This window comes from Symphalangus syndactylus, chromosome 8 (assembly GCF_028878055.3).
Source record: "Symphalangus syndactylus isolate Jambi chromosome 8, NHGRI_mSymSyn1-v2.1_pri, whole genome shotgun sequence".
NCBI classification, from domain to species: domain Eukaryota; kingdom Metazoa; phylum Chordata; class Mammalia; order Primates; family Hylobatidae; genus Symphalangus; species Symphalangus syndactylus.
The window spans coordinates 80,678,408-80,684,823 of record NC_072430.2 but is presented as its reverse complement, the minus strand read 5'-3'; positions in this window follow the sequence as shown (position 1 = coordinate 80,684,823).

Below are 6,416 nucleotides of genomic sequence, written 5' to 3'. Positions count from 1 at the left end.
TTTTAACCCAAAGTATAACTAAAAGATTGAAGGGTGTATGTATGTCTGACTCTATTGTCAAGAAGACACCTCTTGTTTCCAGTTGCTTGTATATTACCCCTTGGGAAGATGTGACTTAGCGGCCCAAACTGCCTTTCACGCTAGCAGGCTTCTTGATCTCTTTACTGTTGTTTGTTTGTCTTAATTCTACTCCCATTTGCCAAGTATTCAACTGTTTAATACTAGTATCCTACACCTTGTCTATACCCATGATGCAAATTGGGGTTCAGCTGTGAAATGACTGTGAGAAGCAGTTAAGACTCAGTGGAGGGGAGACTGGAGATTGTCAACCTGCGCTTTCCAGAGCAGCCAGCAGAGCGCTTTGGGGATAGAAGGAGCTTTGGGCGGGAGTTCTGTCACAGAAGCTCTGTCGGGTCAAGCTGGTCGGTTGGAAATAATGAGTCAATCTAGCCAGGCCATCAGGGAGGTGTGAGGAGACATTCAGTGAAAAAAACTTCTACCAACTTGGATGTTTTCCATAAAAGAACTAGTTAACTAAATTTTCATTTTCTAGCTGGTTGCTTTGCAGTTTAATGAAAAGGAATTTCCAAATGATTGGGTTGATGGGCTAGCCATCCGTAACTCCACACAACCACCTGTGCCACATCACTCCTGGTTATCAAAACCACATACCAACCACCACTACCTATCCCATTAAAAACAAAATCCTCATTAGAATCAACAAGAGAAAATAAACTTGCTTTGGAGGTGGTGGTATTGTTCACTTCATACAGTCACTCAACAAACATTCACTATTAAACTCTTCGGTGTCATCTACTGAATAACTCTACACATGCAAGTTGGTAGGAAAAAAAGGCTGCTGAAGGAACTCTTAAGGGAAAAAATTATCAAAGTTGTAGCATTACAAATACAAGTTTCAGCCTTGGGAGAATACAAAACCTAAAGAAAACAAGGCTGTTTTCCTCTAATGTCATGGATGAGGACAGAGTGTTTCAGGTAATGCCACTGATGAAGATGATGAGCTGATGTGGATGCTGGTGCTGCATTCATATGGTGAGGGCTCACTGCATGCCTGGCACTGTGCACAATACATCAGTTATTTAATTGCCGTAACAAACCTGTTAAATTGGACTGATTATTTCCATTTTACAGATGAGAAAACTGAGGCCCAAAGAGGCTAAGTAGCATCTAGTACTAGTGACATACAGTAAATGGAGGAATCCAGACTGAACTTTACAGTCAACTCACTTCAAAGCCCATAGCACTTTGCCTTCTTTCTAATTTGGTTGACTTGCTTTTGCTTGAGGCCATTTAATATCCAAGTCAAAATCTAAGTGATTTTCACTCACACATGTGAGAACTGGGTGAATGTTTTTGAAGCTAGGTCTGGAAGACGATTAAGATGATCTGTTAACTGCATATTTAAATGCAACATTCCCACGTATTGTCTGAATCATAGTAATATTTCATGGGCTCCAAATCTCATTCTTTGTGTTCTTTTACATCAGACCTCTCCAAAGAGGTGCCACAGATGTAATGTTGCAGGTCCCAAAGGTGTTGCCCTTCATGTCCAGATGGCACAGCACTGCCCTAAAGCTGGCCCCTCAGCAGCTGTGACAGTCAAGGAGCAACCCCCACATGTGCAGCTTAGCAGGATGCCACCCAGAGGTCTGAGACACTGTCAGGGAAGAAGAAAGAATGGAGGAGAAAAGAAGAGAAGGCGAGGGAAGCATAGACAAGAAAGTAAGGGAGAGAGAGAGGGAGAGAAAACTGCAAAGAGCCATCTGCCACCACCTCCCAGCTGGCCTCCCCAACCACAGGCCAGCCTCCTTCCAAGTCCCTTAGCAGAGAGCTGCATTCAGAAAGAAGCAAATGAGGGACGTGGAGGCAGAAGACCCGGAAGTCTTGGCTTGTCATCTGAAACGTTTGAACTCTGGCAAGCCATAAACCTCTCTGGGTCTCAGTTTCCTCATCTGTAAAAATGAAATAAGGATAAGGTCCATTTCACCAAATATTGAACACCTAATGAGATCATGTATTTTTAACAGCTTTATCGAGTTGTAATGGACATATAATAAACTGTACATGTTAAGCGATGATGCATTTGAAAAGAAGCATTTGTAAACCATAAAAGTTTCATCTCTACCAGGCTCTTAATCCCACAGTAGCTCCCTAATTTCTTTAAGCCATTTTCTGTCTGGTTTTTAGGAGTCTTCATAACTGGTCTGCACCTTATCCAGCCACCTCATTTCTCACCATTTTCCACTACAGACTCTGATAACAATGAGGCCAGTCTTCTTCATTCAGCATTCTCTCCACTGGTTCTTCCCTGGAACACCAACAATAACCACCAAGACCCTCTGCTCATCTTCAGCATCTTCATTCTCCTGCATTTGTTCAGCCGTTGAACGCTGAACACTCCGACAAACACTGTCCTATGTACTGGGGATGCTTCTGGGAGCAAGAAAGACAAGTTCACTGCCATCAAGGGCCCTCCGAGAGAGCTCTTGACAGTAAACAGGGTGTTCCCCTGCCAGCATCCTCCTCCCTAGGTGAATCCTCCAGCTCTGATGCTCTCTCCTCTCTGAATTCTCTTTTAATTACCATTAACTCATTATCTTATCTCTCTTTTATCCTACAGCTCTTGTAGGCTGTTTCATATAATTTAGGGTATGATTTTATTTTTTAAAATTCTCACCTAAAAAGCACCACCCAGGAAGCTGTTTTTTTTTCCCATATTCTTATAACCCAGAGTAGACATCAAATGCTTGTTGATTTCAGAAGAGCACATCAGAAAAGCTGGACACATGTGAGAAACTTTCCCAGGGAACAGGACCCACCATTGCCCCTCAGTGGCACCTGTATGGTAGGCTGGTCGGCCCTGCTGGGAGGGCGGCACTAGTGAGGACAGTCTGATTCATGGCTTGTCCAAATCCAACCACAGGGGAAGCCATGCTCAAGGACATCTTCCTGCTGCCGGCAAAAGACGAGTGTCTCCTAGCAACCAGCTTCCAGTGGCTTCCTGTCCTGGGAGCCTCCCTGCGCTCACAGCTTTACGTCCTGGGGTTTTGTATTTTGGCCTTGCTAATCACTGTGTTTATTCTAGGTTCTGGAAATTGAGGAATAAATGCAGGCTAGCTGCCGATGTTCACGCAGAGACACCATTTCATTCATAACCTCCTTTCAGCAACCACTCATGACTTTCACGGAAATGGAATGTTTGGTCTTAGTCTAAAAAGGGTAAATATATTTTTTAAAGATTCCATTTATATCAAGGCAGTTGGTTTGAAAGATACATAAAAAAGGAAAAGCACACGTTCTTTACATCGAATAATCAAAAAGTACTCAGACCTTTTCAAAACAGATACACTATCATTCAAAACCTGTTACAGCAATAAACTCTAATTTGGCAAGTTCACAGATGCAGAAAGAAAGGCAAGGCAAATTTGAAGAAAATGGTTCAAAGGTCCTTAAAAGTTTTGGTGGTTTAAAATGATGTCTGCTGCAATATGAATTGAGCATTTATTTCCTCCATGTTCTTCCTAGAGTCTAACCTCAGTTTCAAGATCTATAGTGCTGCATTTTTATTTTAGTGGGACTGAACTCTGCAGCTGATGTTGCTTTTTAATGTTTTCTCTTGTTTTTATCAAATATTCATCAATACACAAATTCCTCATCTGTTAAAAAATTAATCAGACTTCACAGTGAAGAGCTCGAAACTATAAGTACATCCTTTATTCAAAAAACCCATAAATTTAAGTTAAAGGTACGATTACTTTTCTCTTTCAATAAGAAAACTCAAAGACTTAAGGTGAGTTGAGTGCCCACAGTTAAATGTATGAGAGGGCTGGTAAACCCCAGAACTCTTTTCTAGCAAAGCCACCAAAGCCTGGTACTGCCTGGGGTTCCCTGAGCAGCAAGTTGAGGTTTGGAGTCTGTCACTGCTGTATTTATGTAGTGAGCTTGGTCTCTGCAGACTTGTGAGTTCTTTGGAGGTATCCCTCAATTCCTCCCCCCATTTCCCTCCCCCTGTCCCAGCAATAATAGCCACAAAGTCATGAGTCCAAGATTAATTCTAACTGTCTTGGCTGTAGTAGCCTCTCTAAACCTAAGAATGACTTCTGCCTTCTCAGGGATAGTATAGGATTTACCAGGTAGAGCCCGTGACTTCCATCTTTTCAGCATCTACTTTTGAAATTTATCCTTGGATGGAGTTTTTAATAGAGGGTGTTGCACATTCCTTAGAATAACTCACAGGGTCCTTGGCTTCCTCTTTTGGGGTTGTGTACATATTTGTTTCAGGGGTGCAGAATGAATCATATGGCTACAGCAGAGCACTCTTGCATGACTCTTGCTTACTCATTAAAGAAACTCATACATGAATCAAGGCTTTCCTTATGGTCTCAGGCTGTTCTTCATTCTCTAAAGTGGTCAGAACACCCATCAAATATCTTGGAAGAATGCATATCTTTAAGATATGTCTGAGTTCTCCTTTCTTCATCTTTAATCAATATGTACATCTGTTCACTTGATGTTTTAATCCTAGTTGAGGTAAATTCAGCTTCATCATGTTTTTCCACAGAGGGGAAAAAGTAACCCTGACTTTTCCTCTGGCCCTTTTTAAATATCTACATGTAGTGGTGGAATGAGCGGAGGACAGGAAAGACCCTGGGAGGCAGGCCTGTGTCTCACCCCACTGGGCCTAGTATTCCGACCACCGCACATGACTAATTCAAGAATAATAGGCCTGGGTCCCAGCCTTAATCATTTCCATTTTCATTATAGTTTGTACATTAATTATAAATGATCAGATTGATTAGGGACTCTTTAAAGCCAAACAGATTGGGAGGCAGTGCAGGGTAGTGCTAACTGTATACGTTTGACATTTCCATAGACCTGGACTAAACATCCAGACCTGTCATTTACTAGCTGTGTGACCTTGGGAAAGTCACTAGGCTTCTCTGAGCCTCATATTTTCCTTACCTATAAAATAGGGATTGTAACTACCTGTATGAAAATCAGTGTGAGAATAAAATGAAACAATGTATGCAAAAGATTTCGCATAGTGCCTGTAACCATCGTTTATTGAATAAAAGACGGTAATGCATACTGCTCTGATATGTGTGGCATACTGTCTTACCAATTGTCTATTACTTATGTACAAAGCACTGTGGTGGGTGCTATAGAGACCCCTCAAAATTTTGGATACTTTCTTTTCTCAAAAGCTTTATAACTCAATTGTTAATCAAGAAGACAACATAGAAATCTGTAGAAAAAGTAAAATTGCAGTTGGATAAAACTTCTCTTGGAGTGCTGCCCACTCTCAGTAGTCAAGTCCACACCTGAAGCTGAGAGTGCTTCAGTCATTGCTTCATGGTTCACACCTGAACTAACTAGGGCACTCAATGAAATAACATTCAATATTCATCCAACAAATATTGATTGACCTACTATGTGCCAGACACTGTGCTAGGTGATGGATATGTCAGTCTTCCTGGAGTTTGTTTTAAGAAGCACTCAGGGTCTGTTTTAAGCATTTCATATGAATTAACTCTTTAAACTTTTCAACAAAACTAGGAGGGGGGTACTAGCATCAGTCTCATTCTACAGATGAAAAAACTAATCACAGAGAGGTTGCATAACTGGTCCAGGGCCACACAGTAATAGACAGCAGAACTGGATTGGAAACAAGCAAAGTGGTTCTAGGGTCTGCCCTGGTATCACCAATACCTTACTGCTTTGTAACAGCACATTTTCTTATGAGGAGACCATTGCATGCCTCTGGTGTGGTTCCTTTACTCCTGTTTTTGAAGATGGATTCTCTAGATGAAAAGATTGAGGCTTCACTCTTTTCTTTCCTTTCATCACTGAAGACTTGAGAAGGGACTGTAAAGTCCGTGTGGACACTAGTTAGCCCTCCATTAACCAAGCTGTGTGTCATCAGTTACCATATTTAAGCCAATCTCTTGCTGTTTTGAGTAAGAGTTAAAAACATACTTTGATGCATTAAATGGATCTACCTTGGGGAGGTTTACTTCATAATTGAACACAATAGATTTTTAACTTGAAAGCTACTGCAGGCTTTTAAGTATTATTTAAATTGTCCTAGACACAAATTACTCATAAAATTGAACTGTCACTTCATAGCAAAATGAAAATTAATATGTTCCTCTTGATTCCTGAATTTGAGCATAAATTCCCTTATGCAAAACACTTTGGAATTTGGAGAGCTAAGATCAGAACCTTTTTCTCTGCTCCGTCTCATATCTTGTGTCTCGTGTGGTAAAAGGCAAAGAAAACAAGCCATCAGTAGTAAGCAGAATGAAGGAAGAATGTTTAGTCAGGGCCTAACATCACTTTCTTTCCTAGTTCTTTAACTGTTAGAGAAATAATTTGAAAAAGAGAAAAAAAGAAAA